Below are 17,136 nucleotides of genomic sequence, written 5' to 3' on the forward strand. Positions count from 1 at the left end.
GTAATTAAGTTTTTCACTGAATTTGTGAGTTCTTTACTTTTTGCCATTATTACGACACTACTTTATGTTGTCTCAGTGCTGAATGAAGAAGCTAGCGTTTTGACACTTAAAAATGACTACTGATAAGATTATTGGAACAAACGAGAAAGTTCTAGTAGAAAAAAATTATTTTAGCAGTATTTTGTGGCATAGAAAATCATAAATTTATTCTGTACGAATACTTTTTTCACCCCTAAATATTTATAATTGTATATAAATTTATTAGTTACTATAATTTATTAGTTTCTTTTGCATATTCTTAGTTTATGCATGTGTATGCAAATATAGTATTGGTATATCCCATTTATGTTCATTAGAAATTAAATAAATAAAGAATTTTGACATGTACGAATATTTATTTCCCCGACTGTATATATGTATATGTAAATTCAGTCTAGTTTGTGAATATGCTCAGTTCTGTGGAGAAGCGCTTTCACATGTGGAACAATGTTTAAGGTTCACATTTAACAGCTATTTTGATGCATACTTACAACCTTTCATAGATAAATATACATTTCTACATTCACTGCAAACACTGCACACCTCCATACTGATGTGTTCACTCTGCTAAATTGTATCACTACCTTTCAATGTTGCAGGTTTGTTGATTTGGCATATTTCAGCAGTTTGTGGAAACTGTTAGAGCTTACACTTCTACAAGTGTAACAAGGTTTTCTTGTCTTTTAATTATTATAAGCTCAAAGTATTGCTTGCCTGATTTTATTTTTTATTTTCTTGTTTTATATTTCAGCTTTCATTTCTCTGTTTCTTCCTGACCTTTTGTTTCAGTAAACAGAGAGTTAGGAGTTAGTATTTTCTCATTTTGACTTTATTTAGCGAATCTCTCTCTCTCTGTCTCTCTCTGTGTCTCTCTCTCTCTCTGTCTCTCTCTCTCTCTGTCTCTCTCTCTCTCTCTCTCTGTCTCTCTCTCTCTCTCTGTCTCTCTCTCTGTCTCTCTCTCTCTCTGTCTCCCCCCTCCCTCTCTCTCCCTCCCCCCCTCTCTCTCTCTCTCTCTGTCTCTCTCTCTCTCTCTGTCTCTCTCTCTCTCTCTCTCTCTCTCTCTCTCTCTCTCTCTCTCTCAAGTTAGTTGTAAATGAATATTGTTTATAAGAGAATTGGTTAAACTATTGCCTGGAATTTCAAAGGATCTCATGTTTCCTAGTTTTTAAAGGCTTTTGTGCTTTACAACTGCTATGTGTCTAGCAATGTCATTAACTGTTTTTTACTGAAGTTCAATATGTGTGTAGGCACAGGTATGGCTGTGTGGTTAAGAAGCTCACTTCCCAACTCAATTGTTTCAGGTTTAAATAGCAACTTGGGCAAGTATCGTCCGTAGATCTGAGCCAGTCAAAGTCTTGTGAGGGGATTTGGTAGACAGAAACTGAAAGAAGTCTCTCTCTCTTTCTCTCTATTTGTAGTTTTCTGTTAAAAATGTGTCTGGCCATGGGGTAATATTACCTTGCTTAGAAATAGATGAGGGTTGGTGACCAGAAGGGCATCCAACTGTAGAAAATCTGTTTCAACAAATTTGGTCTGGCCCATACAAGCATGGAAAAGTGGATGTCAATATGATGATGATGTGAGCACGTGTATTATTGATTTTTTTTTTTAATGTGAAGTTATAAAAACAATTTAGCATTAAACTGAAGGATTAGTCAAATACTTTTTAGTAGAGTACATATTCATTAATTTTAACTTTGATGATTGCTGTATGATAATTAAATCTTTATAAGCCTATCTGTACCCTGTTAGCTATTACAGTTATTTGGCAGTGGCCCTCATTGATTTTCTGGAATCATCATCAATAACGTTTTTGAGCTTATTGGATGAATTCTGGTGTCCTTAGTGTTAAAATATTTAGAATATTTTTTTCTTTTTGATACAGCTGAAACACTCCTGTCAGAGTCTTCCAATTCCATCTGAACTTTGTGTACAAAAGGATTTGCAATGTTTAAAAAGTTAGCAATTCCTACATGTCTTGTTATTTCTTGTGTTAACATGGGGAATATGAAAGAAATGAAAACCTTTTAATTGGTTTGAAGAATGTAATATACTGATAATTAAGTGTCCTCAAATGCCCCTCATACCCTGTATGTCTTGCAAACTCTCTCAGCTTCCTAAGTGCTGCCAAGGCCTTCTGGATCTCTACTAATTTTGCAGAATCTTCTTCCTCTGCCATTCCTCAAGAAAGATGAGTTCTCTAAGTACCTTTGCTGCAAATAAATTCACTAGATTTGCTCTTTGTTTTATTTTTATCTCTACACTACTCACATACAACAAAACTTCTCTAAATTCTATCAATCTCTCTCATTCAACAAGACCTTACTTTAACCTTCACCTGTCCTACCACCATACACAAACTCTCCTTCAGCTTGTCTGGACTTGATACTGACCACTCCATTGCATTCAAACCACAACCCTCCTCCCACTCATTCTCATTCAGTCATGCATGCATTTTCTTTCTTAACACACACACACACACACACACACACACACACTATCTCTCTTTCACTCTTACCCCATGATACATCTTTTCTCTCTTTTTCTCAAACGTACATCCACTCATGAACTCAAAGTCCTCTGACTTGAACTGTGAAAGAAAATAAAAGGATCCTGATAGTATTCTGATTCCATATCTAATGATGTTATTCCATATAATCCAAGATTTCTTTAACCAGGAATAGTCTTAGAACAGTACAAATAGAGCCAGTGTATGTGGTTGTGGTACCTTAACTAAATGTTTAACAAGTTGGGTCCATGTGTATGAAGGAATATAGCAAGCAAGAATACATGTTAGGACAAGTGTTGTTATGGCTGAGACCATTTCCTAAATCAATAAAGATGATGAAATAATAGCACACAGTAATATGGGTTGCTAATTGTGCTTCCAGTGCACCTTATGTGTACCATTGTTGTGCAGTATATGTTGCAAGGGAGAAGACAGAAACTCTCCGACGATCGATTAGTTTCACTGCAAAATAAACAGACAATTTCATTTCAGTCTCTCCACCCTTGTCTCCTGTATAGCTTCAACATTTAGTTGACATTAAAACATTCTTTTAGAAGCTGACTTTACTCATGGACTCTAAACTTGTTTGCAGCCTACTGCTCCCTAAGTGATGTATGTTGTGTGTGTTAATCTAAAAAAGTGGAGGGGTCAGAGCTCATAGCACTTCTAAACCATTTCAGGAAGAGGTGGTGGATCAGCATAATCATATCAATGTTCTTGGAATTCATAAATGGTTGATGAAGTTAGTGTTTAACCACAGGTCAGCCTTAATTGACCACCTTGTCTTTTTCTTATGTTCAGTGAATAGTTGCATTATTGTTTTAAGCTGATAGGATATAATTTGAGGGAGAATTGGCTGCTGGTTTCAGAACTTATATTAATTTAGTTACCTCCTCTATGTGTGTATGTATTTTATAGAATGATTTATTTCTTGACAATACAACTCCTTTAAATGTGCAGAGTTATTGGATGTAATATTCACTGGGAATGTAAACGCACCATTTTTTTGCTGTGATAATCTCCTGTAAGAAGTGGACATGACAGCTTCCATGTTCATGTGTGCATGCACACATACACATGTGTGCATGTGTACGTATGCTCACATGTGCATACATAGATATGTGCTCACATACATACACTCACACATGAGACAGGATCTCAAGCAGGTCCACCCACTAATTCCACTCACAAGTTGTTGGTTAAATTTCTCTAAGATTCCATGCAGAAGGAGTATGTGGCTGCAATGCATGTTTCTTAAAGTCACAACCATACCCGTACCTAAAATTAGATTTAACAAAGGCAGGTGTGTGTGTGCAGCCACCTTCTACTTATGTTCCATTTTGTGTATTGAAAGAATTTTGAGATGAGATAGGTTCAATGTTAAAAATGTTGTTAGGTATGTATTGGAGCAACTGTTTGCCATCTTGCAATTAACCATTCACAAGATTAAGACATTCTGATTTATTTTATTTTTCTGTTGATCTATGATTGTATTTACTTGCTATGACCTTTGTAAACAATTATGTGCCACGACAGACAATGACCTTACTGTCCAGCATTTCTATATTTGATATAGTAACTGTAAATTATTATTTGTCACAAGACAGAGAGGCTCTGGATGTTACTTAGTATTTATGACAATAATGAGGGATCATCACCAATTTCTTTAAAATGTTTCTGGATTTACTTCTTTGCCAACTACATATCTTCTGGCATATAAGTCAACATAATATATAGTGTAAACATTCAAACATCATCATCATCATCTTTACAAATCCTGCTGCATTTCACATGGAATTGTTGGTCCTCCACAGTTGTCTTGGTGTATAAGTCAATCTACCATTTTTTGCTATAAATGTTGGTCTGAAAAATTCAGCTTATGTACTGGAAAATACAGTAAAGCATGCTATTGTGCCATGGTGGAATTCTCACATGCATTCTTCTGTGTCCCTTATTGTAAACTTGCTTTGTCTGTCACATATTGTCCCTTTTTCTATTTACTTATCCCTATTGACTTGATTCTACTGCTCATGTTCTAAACTAATGCAGTGGTACTACAGTAACTTTCTTCCTCTCTGTTACTCTGTACTCCTCCTCCTCTTACATTCCTCCTCCTCTTACATTCCTCCTCCTCCTTCTTCTTTAATTTCCTTATCATTCAGTTCTTTTCTTCATAGCCATCTATTTCATGTCACACTCTCCTCCATCTCTGCACTTTCTTTATGTCTCTTCTCTCTCACTCTTTCATTGTCCTTGTCTTCTCATCACTCTCTCAGGTTCTAGATGCACATTAAACATGTCTCATTCTTCTGTTAGTCATTAGGATTGTTTTACTGTCAGCCTATAAAAAAAGGTTTTTCCTGTTGGAATGATCACTAACATTCACTGCAACATTGGTTAAAGGTATGCTGAAGAGGAGGACAGTATTGGTAATGGTGTTGATTGATATTAGAAGGAATATCAGTAAAATATGAAATGGGAAATGAATGGATCACAAACTAATTAAGTGTTCAGTTTAGCACTTGATAGGATTTCGTTTCTTTTCTTGATGTGGACAGTTAAGTAAAAGAAAAAGAAAAATATTGTTACAGGGGATGGTTAAACTTGTAAATTAGATACTTACTTGATTGTTGTTGTTTCTATCTTAACTATCAGACAAGAATTTAGCCTAAAAATGTCTGAAGCCATAACAACAGTCAGCTGCTTGCTACATTTATCTCATTTTCTTGTATTATGGATTGAGAAAATATTTCATGGGAGTCTGTTTTAATTTTTCTTTTTTTTCTCTTTAGAATCAGTGACAATGGGCTAAGAAGAACCCACTGTAATGATGTTTGTTACTTGGCAAATTCTTACACTCTTGTTTTCACTTCCAACAGAATTAGTCTTTCTTAGTTAATATACAGATTAGCTGTCAATCTTAATCAATATATCCAATATCTTAAACATTATCACCAACATATGTTATTCACAGATTAAAATTTTATTTTTTTTCTACATTTTTAATACTTTGGCCGAAAGTAATGTTGATTTTCAATAAATATGAAAAGTGTGTGTGTGTCCAAGAAACTTGCTGTGAAATAGGTGATGTGTTACCAGTAGTAGACTAGAAATTGAGTCATCTGTATTATTGAGTCTTAACTATTCTTAGGGAATTCTTTGTAGCTTTTCTCTCTTCATTTGGATTTGGTATATATTTCAGGAATCTTAATTTCATTTCCACTTGGGGCTTGATGAACCTGTCTTCAAACTGGTAGCCCAAGTAGAAGGGTGCAGCCTTATTGTCAAAGTGTGTTAGGTAGCTATTACCTAAATAACATAGTTGCCTACATATTATGTACAATACACAAACTCTACCTACCCTTTTAATTCACTGTTACTGAAGGCGTAGATCTCAAAGTTACTTTTTGCTTCTCTGTAATTTGGCAATTAGCCAACAGTAAAAAAATTACTCCCTCTCCCCATTCCAATAATGACAGTACTAGGCTTTCTTGTGATATTCATAAAATTAGCAATCACTTCATGGTGATGGTGAGGAGTCAGTTTTTTTTTTCTTTTTCTCTGAACTTTGTCCTTCTGTTCTAGCTACAACATCCTCACACCTTCTTACATCAGGTTTTGAATTCTGTTATCAATAATTGATTCTTTGTGGCTATAGATATTGGATTGGTAAGGTAGTTTTTGGTTTAAGCACTTAATCTAAGGAATTCTAAGTAAAACAGTTTACCATTTAACTAAGTTGAAAATGAATGTAAATATACTAATGTAATTTAGACTTTTACTACAACAACTACTACTACTACTACTACTACTACTACTACTACTACTACTACTACTACTACTACTACCACCACCACCACCACCACCCACATTAATATCCTGCATCAAGTAGCATTGTCTTTAATAATCACCAATCATAATTGTCATCATCCTCATCATCAGCTGCAACAGCAGCAGCAGTGGTAGTTCAATATGAACATGCTAGTGGTATTTCTATTCAACATAACTGGTGCAATTTGATTAAGCGTAAAAATATATTTGGATGATGTAACAAGCAATTTACATTGAGATATCTTCCTCAATACCAGCTTCTCAGACTACAAACTACTTTGTTATAAAGAAAATTACAGGGAAAATGACAGAAAATTGTGAGAGTTTAGTGTTTATAATTAAGACTGGCATTTAACTACTGACTGTAGTAATTTTTACTTAATCTCAGCTACAGCCATTAGGCCCCATTTCATTGAAAATATAGAATTAAAAATACAATCATTTTAAACATAACATCATCTTTAAAAATATTAATGCCATGGGGCTTCATGGAACCATGTGTGAAAAAAGGTGCATTTAATTCAAGTAGGAATGGCTTGATGTAATCTAAAATTAAAATCTTTATATCTAATCATAGAAAATATCAATTATAATTTTTTAAGGGATGTCTTATTTATTTATTTATTCATTCAGTTGCTTTTGAAATATGTTTTAAGTTCATTGAAATAGTCTCCTTAGTTAACAATAATATATTGTTCAGTTTGCTTGCAGTTGTTTATTCTTGCTGTAGACTGTTATAGGTATAAACTAATTAAAGGAAATTTGTTCAAATATTAGCTCAACCAAAAATATGCTACTTGGTAGAAGCCAAGGCACAGGTTTTCCTTCTTTGTTTTGCTGCTGGTGCTTGTGGTTCAAGACTGTTCTCTTCACACCTACAGGTTTTAGTTCTTATTTATAAATTTAATCATTTTTTTTTTATTTGTTAGTCTTAGAATGTAGAGCTGAGCAATGGTTTTTACCTCAATGAACTCATAAGAATTATCTCCAATTAAATAGAATCTTGGACATTGTTAAATGTAGTTGGTGTTTGATTTAAAATTGTTATTACTTAATGTTTATTTGAAAGCTGTCAGCAAGCAAACAGTTTTATCTCAAGAGGGGAATGACTTTGTACAGTATGGTGTACTTTAAAAGAGTGGAGTAACATAGAGTGTGTTTAGATGGCAAATTGTCTTTTGTTGGTGAGATGTAATACAATTTGACATTACCCAAGAAATTACAAATCTGGCAATGAAAGAAATGATAGGCTGTTGGATATTTGGATATCAGACATAAACAGTTCCTAGAATGAATAGTGTGTGTGTGTGTGTGTGTGTGTGTGTGTGTGTGTGTGTGTGTGTGTGTGTGTGATCTGGACATACAACACCGGAAAAAATCTACCCAACATTACTTATGTCTTACAGTATGGACTGATTGTATTATAGTACCACATCAACACTAGAGGCTGCATGAAACAAGTCTTAGGTGCCCCCCCCCAATCTCTAATCTGTCAGGTCTTTATCACATTTGTTCACTGCTCTCTCTCTCTCTCTCTCTCTCTCTCTCTCTCTCTCTCTCTCTCTCTCTCTCTCTCTCTCTCTCAATATTACAACCTACTACATCTCCATGTATTTAATCATCAGATTACAAATTGACAATTTCATAGCAAATTGTAATTCTGATCTTTCCTGTCTTCCATATATATGTGTGTATTACTCTACTTTCAGTATTGAGCTCTTGTTATTGGTTGTTGATGGGTCTTTTAATATAATAAATTTATTTCATATATTATATCTACTATTTCATATATTATATCTACTGTTATTTTATATATTATATATGTAGTGTTTCTGACTTGAGGCTACATTCCCTGGCAGGCATCACTTCCTCACTCCTTCACTAACCCCCAACCTGGAAGGATTCAATTAACAGAAGTTAAAGAATGAAAGTTAACATTGAATCTTCTGAATTTTAAACACTTTGTGTGTGTGTGTGTGTGTGTGTGTGTGTGTGTGTGTGTGTGTATGCGCACATGCTAATCTTAGCTCTCAGTTTATGACATCTGAGGCAATGTTTTGTTGCTTTGAAATGTGTTATAAGATTTATGGCAAATGAAAAAGAAAAATGGTTGTTTGTATATTGTGTGCTTATGTGCATCTTTATACCATTTGTGAGATTAGCCAATTCCTAGTGGAATATTCATTAAAAGACAATTATAAAAATCTGTCCTGGTTTAGTACTGTTGATATAAAGGCTATAGTAGAAGATACTTGCCCAAGGTGTCATGCAGTGGGACTGAACCATGTGGTTGGGAAGCAAGCTTCTTACCACACAGCCACTGTGTTTTTTCTTGTTTGCTTCCATCTAGAAGTCAAAGCAAATGATTACTATACTGTTGATATTGGTGTATTTTGTTGGCAATGTTCAAGTAATTTGTTATTTATACAGAAGGCCAAAAGGTTGTTTATTAAAGCCATTGTAGATTATTTGGAAGTAGAAATACCACTGATACATGAGAATAAATACTATTTGAAGAGTATTGAAGAAAATTAGTTAAGAATTATTTTATTTCCTTAGTGAGAGTATTTCTGTAGGTTTTAATGAAGTAGGTGATATGAAGTGGTAGTAAGTAACAGAACTAGATTGGGGGATCAAGGGTGATCCCACACATTTCTTGTTTTAAGTCTGATTTGGCAAATTTCTTTTTTTATTTTTACAGAGATTCCATTAAAGTTGAAGTAAAAGGGTAACATAATTAATTAGTTATATTTCTCATTATGTCCTATTGATTATTTCTTTAATGTAAATAGAGCCAACTACTGATATCAACGATTACTGTAATACTCATTTAATAACACTGTAACATGATAACATGGATAACACTGTGTAATACAATTTTTGTCCTTGGGTAGCAATTGTTATTTCCTATTTGCTTAGCCTTAGAAAGTATGAAAAATGGCTAATATTTCCTTCAAATATTGTTTTTGTTACATTTGCCTGGGTTGGAACTCAGCCATAATAAAATGATATAATAAATAAAGAATCCCTCCTAACTTATGAGTATGATGCTCTCCCACTACTCTTGCTCATGATGAGAGATGCACATGCTGTCAGCCACGAAAGGGACATGCTCAAGTGGTTATGGTCAAGCAACTGACAAGCAAATCTGTAGTATTGAGCAGAATATTTGCTGTAATGATATTTTTGCTTCAGCAGCTCAGCACTTAATCTGTCTGAAATGTAATGGAAATAGGTCAGTTCCAGAACATTGATGTCCAAGTGGCAAAAGCAAAGTTTGAAGGGTATAGTAATCATTTGCTTTGACTTCTAGATGGAAGCAAACAAGAAAAAACACAGTGGCTGTGTGGTAAGAAGCTTGCTTCCCAACCACATGGTTCAGTCCCACTGCATGACACCTTGGGCAAGTATCTTCTACTATAGCCTTGGGCCTTGTGAGTGGATTTTGGTAGATGGATACTGAAAGAAGCCCATTGTGTGTGTGTATGTGAGTGAGGAGGTACCCAAAAGTAATCAGAAGTATTCTCTGTGGACAAGCCCATTGCAGTTCAGGCTTCCACTACTAGAAGCCACTCCATGCAACCCTCAGGCATCGGTCCGCTGGCCAGTGTCGTCCACTGAAGTTGTACTGCCATATGGTGTGTCTTTGTTTTGCATTATTTCTCCCCTATTTGTCAAGTTTTGCAATGGTTGAAATGAAGGAACTGCCTGCTTCTGTGAAATTCTTTTCTGCTGGGGAAAAATGGTGGCTGAAATGGTTGTCATGCTTTAAACAGCTTACAAGCTTGCCATTAGCAAAACACAAGTTTACGAGTGGTTTTCATGCTTTAGGAATGGTCACTTGTTGCTGGAAGACCGACCTCATTCAGGACAACTGTCAACCTTCTGAACAAATGAAAACATCATGAAAATTCATGAACTGATTTTGGAGGACCATTACTGAACAATTGACAAACTAGTTTTGTTGATATGACTAGCGTGTTCTGGAGCTCCTGCTAATGAATTTTGAATGAGAAATTGTGAATAAAAAGAGCTGAAGCAAAATTTGTGCCTCACTTGCTCATGGAAGATCAAAAGCAGTCATGGCGGAATGCGTGTCATGAACTGAAAGAACAGTTGGAAGTTGATCTGAACCCTTTTCTCAAAAGTCATCACTTCTGAAGAAAGCTGGTGCTTTGGAATTTGCAGATGTGGAAGAAGAAAAATCAATGGAAATGTTAAATGGCATCATTTCACAAGAGTTCCAGCACTGCTTTAAACAGTGGAAAATGTGTCTGGACCGATGCTTCAATGGAGAATACTTTGAAGGCAGTAGAAGTGGAAACAAGTAAAACTAAGTGAATAAAATAATATTGCAAAATCCCTGTTTCTTTTGGGTACCCCCTTGTATATATCATCATCATCATCATCATCATCATCATTTAGCATCTGTTTTCCATGCTGGCATGGGTTGGATGATTTGACTGAGGTCTGAAGAGCCAGTGGCTGTACCAGGCTCCAGTCTGATCTGGCAATGTTTCTACAGCTAGATGCTCTTCCTAATGCCAACCACTCCGAGAGTGTAGTGGGTGCTTTTTCGTGCCACCAGCACAGGAGCCAGTGAGGCGGGCCTGTATATATATTCCATCAATTTCTTTTGCCAAACTGCTAAGAAATTGATGGAATAAGTACCAGGCTCAAAAAAAGAAGTACTGGGGTCAATTCATTCGACTAAAAGATTCAAAGTGGTGCTCCAGTATGGCTACAGTCTTGACTGAAACAAGTAAAAGATAAAATTGTAAAGTTTAAAGCTGAATTTAACCAAATAAAAACTGTCATTTACATAGATTTAAAAAAAAAGTCTTCTTCAGACTTAATTATAAATTAGAAAGAAATTTAATATTAAACAAAACAAAAATCTGCATGTATCAGAAGATAAATATTTCACTGCTGGGATCAACTTTGGATTATATTAAAAGAATCCAATTTCTACTATTTTTTATTATCCTACATAACGTATTTTATTTTTGTTATTTCTTATTTCATGCCAGGCCCACCCATCTGACTGAAAAGCTGAAGAAAGGAACTTTAGCGAAAACACTGCAGTTTCTTTCTTCTTTAGCCTTTTCATTTGCTTAGGTTCCATAAAGTTGTTGCTCCCAGTTTTCCTTGTTCTTTGAAACTTCAATGTCTTTTCTGAACATCTGATATAACCTATGCCAGCATGGAGGGCAGACGTTAAGCAATGATGATGACGATGATGTTCAGTCTGATTTTATAATCTAAAAGTTTCTTTAAAACGAAGATGATGTAACCTGTCACAGTTCCATGAGGCTCTATGTGGGATTATTTGAAGGGGTGAAGGACTTGTATTAAACTGGTCTAGATTCATTGATGGTAATTTTTATAGAAGAGATGATGATGACGATGAAAGAGGTGTGGGCTTGTTTTTGTTACATTCTGCAGAAAGCCATTTGTCTTCACATGTAGCAAGTAAATTTGGAAAGCAATGTTTTGCTACTGCAGCTTGTGATGTTTTAATCAAAGCTACTCTAGTTTTAACCCTTTTGGTATATCAACCCACCCACCAGTTCTGTGATACAGACATTGTTTTTTAATGATTTTGATTAAAACCTTCATGTTGAGTTGTGTTCTGAACACCGCCTTAATAATAGCAAATTAATTTCAATAAATTCATTATTTTCCAAATTAATTGAAACAGAGGATTTCCACTGAAATATGATACCATATTTCAGTGGAAATACAGGTAAGAAAAAGGTGGATAAAACAACTTTTGCTTACAACATCATATGTCTGGATCCAAGCTAACCTCACCTTGAATATCAACAATTTGCTAAAAATGTAATATTTCAGAGGGGTGAGATACATATTTGTTTAATAATCATTGAGAAGCATATCTGGATATTTCCTATCTTTTGTAGTTTGAGATTTTAGGGTAGACATCAAATAGACAAGATGAAACTAGAGGTACCTAAATGTTGTGTGTAGGGGTGGGTGGGTGCACTAGTGGCACATAATATATCACAGTTTTTAGATAGAAAGTTATTAAATATGTTTCAATAAATGAATTTACATTTATAGTGTAAAATTGTTCTTCCTTGAGGTTTGTGTGTGTGTATTATTTGACATGCAGAATATACATTATTTCATGTGACATATAGAATTACTCAATTCTGTGTATAGAGATCCAGTGGGGTTTCTATAAAGGTAATTGTTTTCTAAACTTTATAGATTTATCTGTTTTGTGGTCAAATATAGGGTAAAAACAAATGAAAAAGAACAACTTCTACTTGTGTGTCCACACACACACACACACACACACACACACACACACACACACACACACATGTATTTTATGGTTTTTACATGTGAAAATGTTAAAGTGCTTATTTGTTATGCACCTGAGGTGTGTAGAGTTAGGTGTATACGTATAAATATTGAATAAGTGTACGACTAAATCTATACCCTTATTTCACACTTGGGTCTTCATGAAATACTTTTTTGTTTATTGTTTTCCTTGATTTGGAGTTGATGGATGGTAGTTGATACTATTGCTTGATGGGATGTCACTATATGACTATTGTTTGACTATCATTAGTGTCTTAAGTTCTTGTTGGCAGATGTCTATCACATAAGTAGTCTGTTGTGGTAGTTTAACCTCAGGTTAAACCTAATTAAGCAGAACAAATCTATGAGGAAAGGCATTCTTGCTATGACTCAGTTGCCTTTTTTAGTGCTATATGTTTTATCTTTTCCTAAGATGGAAGGGTTTTATTGTGATTTGAGGGAGATTTGACTGCTTTTTCCAGCAGGTTTATCAACTATGTAGAAATTCTCACAAAGACCCAGTATTTAAGGAAGGCTTAGATGCCATTGATCAAGTGGTGGTAGTAATAAGTTGTTCTTATTGTAGTAGTAGCAGCCCTAGATCAGCTGTGATAAGACAGATCTTTCAGCTCTGACCAATCTCATCTTTCTTGCAGACCCATTGTGGGTAGATTTACTCTATCCAAGATGCCATTTTGTTTTCGTTTTTAAAAGATTGTAATTAGAAGGAATATTTAGCTGTTTTCTAGTGGTTATTTAAAGCACCCACTCACTCCTCTGTTAGCTAGTTGCAGTCCTTGTCTATGTGCAGTTTCTACTACTTACCAGTAATTTAAACAACTTAATTATTCACAGCTTGAATTTTTATTTGACTGCTTCATTTTAACTTAATCTTTACTCAATTTCACCTTATATCATTACAGATGTGTCATGAGTAGCTAGATTGTATTTCCTCATCTTTTATATATGATGATTCTTTCTCCTTTTCTTAGCATCCCACCTCTTCAAATTTTACCAATTTTTTTCAGTTACTTCTCACTTATATAGTTTTTACTCTCAACTAATGTTTACTTCTTCAAAAATTTTGTTACATATTTTATTTTTGAATAAAAATTTCAGTCATTCAGTGGTTTCTTTCTCAGTAATTTATGTTTTATTTCTGTAGACATTTTCTGCTTTCATGATTTTAGTAAAGAGAACATACACGCACGCGTGTATGCACGCGCACACACACAAAATAAATTTATTCTCTTTCTTTTACCCTTTCACACAAATATCCAATACATGCATGAAATTGTAATTGAATATAAATTAAAAAAACCTGATTGATTTCTTCAAGCATGATAACAAATGTGTTAAACAAGAACTTGTATTGCGATTGCCCAATGTAGTGATGAGAGGTTATTATTACTATTGTTGTTGTTGTTGAAAAGCAGTCAACTGGCAGAATTGTTTGCACACAGGGCAAACTACTTAGTGACATTTCATCCATCTTTATGTTCTGAGTCCAAATTTCGCTATGGTCGACTTTGCTTTCATCCTTTCAGGTTCAATAAAATTCGCAGAAGTTGATCACTGGAGTTGATGTAATTAACTTGCCCCCTCTCTGAAATTGCTGGCCTTGTGTCAAAATTTGAAGACATTATTATTGTTGTTAATGTTTGGGAGACAATGACAGAGGAGAGCTTCTAATTGCAGGTATTTGAAAGTAATGTGAATATATTTTTGTTGACCCTTTTTCTGTAAATGGTGTGATAAGGTCAAATGTTACATTGCCCTAAAGTATCAACCAAACAGTTGTTTCAGTTAAGAATTTGTTTACATCTTGACATTACCTTGAAACTTTTATTTCTTTATTAATATGGACATTTATTCTGGAAATACCTGAATATTTGCTGGTCATTTGTACTGTGATGTCCTCACTTAAGAGTGAATGTTATTTGGTATATATATATATATATATATACACACACACATATACAGGCTATAAATGTATCTGTCTTACATGTTGCCATTATAAAGTAAATATGGCTAAATATTCTTTATAGCAATTCTTACATCTTTTCAATTGATCTCTATTTATTACTGATGTTTACTGTGAATGTTCAGAAATCATAGTTCAAATGGTAGCCAACATTTTAGGAAGGTTTCATTGCTCTAAAAAAAGTAGCTATCATCTGCAAATATAAAATGGGCCATTAGGTCATCTGTTTGGAATTAATGAAAGCAGATGTTAAAAATTCTTGAATTGGAAAACTGATAACATGTCTGCTTTATTCCATAAACATTCCTTGTTAAAGTTCTAATGTAGTCTTGTTAGTTTTCTGTTTGGTGGCCTACCCTCTTGAAATTGAAAATCTTTTCTATGACTTGAAGATTTAGAATTCTTGTTGTTGTTACTATTATTGTTATTAGGGTGTTGTTGTTTTGATGTTGATGGATTGATAGAATTATTATTATTACATCAGATAGAATGCTTTGTGGTATTCTGACTCTTTAGGTTCTGAGTTCAAATTGCGCCTAGATCAATTTTGCATTTCATCTCTCTGGTATTGATTGACCCTTTAGCATTTAAACTGGCCACATCAGGTCAAAATATTTTATCCACTTTATGTTCAAATTGACCAAATCTTGTTCCCCCCCCCCCCTAAAAAAAAAAACCTACTCTACAATGTCATTCTAAAACTATATAATCACATCATCAGATTCTTGAAGCTACAAGATAATTCATGATTAATTCAAAATGACATGAATAAATGAGCTTTACTTTACCAGATTAATTTGAATGCTAAATGGTTAAAACAAACAGTCAAGTACTGGGTTGATTTAATTGACTTACCTTTCCCCTGAAATTTGCTGGCTTTGTGCCTAAATCAGAAACTATTATCATTGGTTTCTTTATGATGAATTACAGAATCCCTTATTTTAGGTAAAATGTGAACTGTGGAAGAAAAATTCAGTTTCCAATGTACCATTCTAATCAAAATATATTGTCAGCTGATAACTTTGTCCATTTCTTGAGATACTCTCTCTTTTCCAACTTCGTTCTTGCAGGATGGGATAGACAAGTTGTCTGTTGGCTCCATAAAATGTGCAAATTCATTAATGTATTAATGAAGCAGTTTTCATGACAAGGTTGGAAATGTTTACAAGGAAGTGACTCAAAAGTTGGCAAACTGATTCTCCTATAACATTGGAAGATGGATGGTGTGGTAATGTTTTAAAAGGTTTACAACCTATCTTTTCAAGCCATTCTAACAGTTTCTCACTACAGAATTCAGCTGCATTGTCAGAATCCAATACATATGGAATGACATTCATTGTGAAAATGTTCCTCAAGACATTGATCACAGTTTCAGCAAATCGATCAGTGACTCTCATCACTTCTAGCTATCCAGAAAAGGCATCAACCAAGATGAGTACTAAACCAATGCCTTGTACATAACCATGATCCATATGTACATATGACCAAGCCTTTACACCAGCTGGTCAAGTATGCTTGGTAGTTTTCTGTAAAGGGTTAATCTTAGAGCATTTTGAACAATTTCTGGTCAAGTATTGTGATATATGTAAAAATGCATGTCCATTTTTGGAAAATATTCCAGATATTGAATTTTGACTTGAGTTTGTGATAACTACATCTTTGTTGTATTAAAAATATTTGTACAACAGCTGTTTTAGTCAAATCTTTCTTGTATGATGTTTTGTCTATAAAAATGAAAAATTCTTTCTTCTTAAATTAAAAAACCCATGCGCTTACTCAGAATAATATAGAATAAACTGACCATAAGAATTGCCATACTTATAAATCGCTGCAATTCTCTTCTATTCTCTGAGATTTTCAGTTCCAATACATTTTTTTACTAATCTATCATCTGGTTGAAAACCATATTTGGTTATTTTGTATCCTAAAAAAGTCAATTCTTCAGCATGAAGACCATTCTTCTTTTCGTTAATAGTCATACCATGGGTGGCAAGTCTTTGTAAGATTTCATTTATCTTCTAATTTCTCAGGTGATCTACCACCAATGTATATGTTTACCTTGGAAAATAATTATACCTGTAACATTTTCCATCACATTCGCCATAGCTTGCTGAAAGGTAGCATTTGCTGTTTTATGTCATATGGTAGATGTGTCCATCTCAATAATCCGAGCACTAACAATCGTTATTTCCTGGATTTCATCAGATATTTCAATTTGATGTTACAATTTAGCCAAATCAATTTTTGCAAAATACTTCATGTCTGCCAACTTGTATTATGTTGATTCAACATTTAGTGTAGGATAAAAATCAGAACAAATATTGGGATTCACTCCTGTCTTCTAATCAGCACATATACCATTAGGCTTGTGAACTACAACCAATGGTGAAGCCCATTTAGCCCCCCCCCCCATTTCAACTGTCTTTCATAAGTTACTATCTATCAT

General features: G+C 34.3%; 1 protein-coding gene across 24 annotated transcripts in view; it reads left to right on the plus strand.

The window, feature by feature from the left end:
- The window catches only part of LOC106872761 (uncharacterized), a 417,879-nt gene that overhangs the window by 86,588 nt on the left and 314,155 nt on the right, over nucleotides 1-17,136 (plus strand). For 6 of the 24 annotated variants that reach the window (XM_089358665.1, XM_089358667.1, XM_089358672.1 and 3 more), the window contains exon 1: nucleotides 14,254-14,404. The exons of the other annotated variants lie outside the window; for them this stretch is intronic. The gene's annotated coding sequence lies outside the window, so the exon portion shown is untranslated. Of the gene's footprint in view, nucleotides 1-14,253; nucleotides 14,405-17,136 lie in introns of those variants that run through there. 24 annotated transcript variants of the gene reach the window in all.

This window comes from Octopus bimaculoides, chromosome 10 (assembly GCF_046866305.1).
Source record: "Octopus bimaculoides isolate indiv1 chromosome 10, ASM4686630v1, whole genome shotgun sequence".
Classification (NCBI taxonomy): domain Eukaryota; kingdom Metazoa; phylum Mollusca; class Cephalopoda; order Octopoda; family Octopodidae; genus Octopus; species Octopus bimaculoides.